General features: G+C 43.5%; 1 long non-coding RNA gene across 1 annotated transcript; it reads right to left on the bottom strand.

The window, feature by feature from the left end:
* Positions 1–288: 288 nt before the first annotated feature.
* LOC123431007 lies at positions 289–1,192 on the bottom strand. Its single transcript, XR_006623005.1, has 3 exons — positions 1,150–1,192; positions 679–745; positions 289–467 (listed from the first exon to the last, which is right to left on the bottom strand). It is a non-coding gene; the product is annotated as an uncharacterized LOC123431007 (long non-coding RNA).
* Between the last annotated feature and the right edge of the window lie 1,472 nt (positions 1,193–2,664).

Consider the following 2,664-nt stretch of genomic DNA (forward strand, 5'->3'; position numbering starts at 1 on the left):
TGGGCCGGCGTCGGGGGCTACAGTTATGGCCATATGTTCGCCACCGCTTGGTTCCGATGGGCCGGCGTCGGAGGCTACAGTTATGGCCAACTCGGCCTCACCGGCACCGCTACCGCACTCGGCGACATCACTGGCAGAAATGAACTCCACATAAACCATGGGTTGTCCATACATGGAGTTATTGGGATTGCTTGCAAAACCCATGTACGACGCCCATGCTCTTTCACCGGTAACCCGTCGCAAAACCCAACGATTTCCTCCCTCAACCACGAAAGCCTCCGGGGTCATTTTTTTTCCATTCATCGCTGAACCAAACACCGATCGGATGCACCTTCTAACTGCCGCATACTCTACATTAACCATGTCTTTCACTACAACCGTAGTCATCCCGCACCTAGACACATCCACACCAGAAGGACCCTCACGTACGATGTGCCCATAGAACACTAACAAATTTTCCATAGTACCTAACGAGCAGCCATATTTACATCGTTAGTCCATTAAAAATCATATTTTTAGATTTACATTGTAATAACAACATCCATTACTTATCTTTTTTACATATAACAATTTAACAACATCCATTACATCTACGCATAATAATTTATATTGTATCATTTATCGTCACACTACATCTATAAAATAAATAGAAGATGAATTACAATATGTCATTCATACCTCTGGTTTAAATAAGGATATCCTTCCGAATATAATATATCACCAGAATAATATCAGCGAATTCCACCTATTTTCATATGAACAAAAATATTACACACATAATTATTTTCGTGCTAGCAAAAGTCTAAAAATACATACTGCATATATATATATATATATATATATATATATATATATATATATATATATATATATATATATATATATATATATATATATCACGAATCATATTTCTACGGAGTTGGCAAATTATCAAATAAACAAATATATTACACACGCGTCTTGCATGTAATAATATTAATGGAGCTAACATATTATTACATGTTTTTTACAAAAAATGCTAGTTACATAGGCATTTCTCCGGCTCCTTTCTAAATACCAGTTGCATGCAAACATGAACAAATCATCAGTAATATATGAACATAGTCGACCTACTATCACATGAACACAAATATAAACAAAGTCTCATACCTTGATCTTCAACTTAGTAGTTCATATCGCATGACAAAATAGTTCCACAAAAGTGATAATACGCTCCCTAAGACAAAAAAAAACACATACTTAGAAACTAATCAAACAAAATAAAAACATCATGCATGCAAACACGACCAACAGAAATGGAAAGCTCTTACCTTGATCTATCTTTTCTTCAACTACAACGTCTTCAAAATAGTTCCACAAAAGTGATAATACGCTCCCTAAGACAAAAGAAAACACATACTTAGAAACTAATCAAACAAAATAAGTACATCATGCATGCAAACACAACCAACAGATATGGAAAGCTCTTACCTTGATCTATCTTTTCTTCAACTACAACGTCTTTAAAATCTCACTTTAATCCGTCCTAAATCGCCACATAAACATTCATACGGAGTGAGAAAGAGAAGAGAGTGAGAAAGAGAAGAGAGTGAGAAAGAGGAGTGACACGGGAGGCAACGGCAGGAGAAGAGAGTGAGAGAGGAGGCAGCGACGCGGTTCGCTTATAAAGGAGTAAATTTCGCACTGTTTCGTCGGTGGAGAGCGGGAAAAAATCCCACAGTTCTGGCCGGCCGCGCGGGAAAAATTCGAGCGGGAAAGAGCCTCGGAATCAGCGCAATCAATCAGCAACAGTGCCGGCGCGCGGAAAAAGTGCACCTGGCCGCCTGCACCCGAGGCGGCAGGGCCCACCCGGCCTTGTCCGTTACGGACAGGAGGAATCGGGAACGGATCCCGCGCTGGCCGCCAGGGGCGGTGGCGGCAGGCCCCGGCCGCCAGGGGCGGTGGCGGCAGGCCCCACGGCCGCCTCCTGCGGTGGCGGCAGGTGCCACGTGCCGCCTGGCGCGCCTGCCGCCGCCCGGGGTGGGGGTCTTTTTAGCCGTTTGCACTCGCAGGTGGTCTTTTTTGACAATCCCACTCGACAGGGGGTCCTTTTGGACAAAAATTCACCAAACCGGTCGTTGCCGCCGATTATTTTGGCTCATCTTTGCCGCTATGTCCTGGACCCTTTGAACGATACGCAATAAGAGATGACGATAGAGGGATTTTTTAGAGGAAGGTGATTCACTCCCTCTCCAAATACCTTGCTTTTATGCAGCACTGACATCCGTTATCTAGACAGAGAGACAGGGCCTGGCTGGGGGCCCGGCTTGAGGCCATGCTGGACATGCTCCTGCTACGGCGTGGCCTTGCTTCGCCATAGGCGGTCGAGCCTTCTGCCACTATGTGGTTTTTTTCTTCTCATTCTTCTTATTTTTCTTTAGGTTGAGCTTGTGTTGTGGCCCCGGCTATCGTGGTGTGGCTAACTCTCGATGTGGTTGTATGGATGTTTGATTTATTTATAAAGCAGGACGAAAGACTATTTTGAGATATCTTTTATACCTCTTCAACAAAATTTTACATTACCCGGTAGTTGCTAAGAAATTGCCATTTGGTCAACACGAAGGTGACATGCAAGTTCCTAATCGACTCAACTGTTTACGCGTGTAAGATCTTTTTTTCCAGGGA

This window comes from Hordeum vulgare, chromosome 2H (genome assembly GCF_904849725.1).
Source record: "Hordeum vulgare subsp. vulgare chromosome 2H, MorexV3_pseudomolecules_assembly, whole genome shotgun sequence".
Lineage (NCBI taxonomy): Eukaryota > Viridiplantae > Streptophyta > Magnoliopsida > Poales > Poaceae > Hordeum > Hordeum vulgare.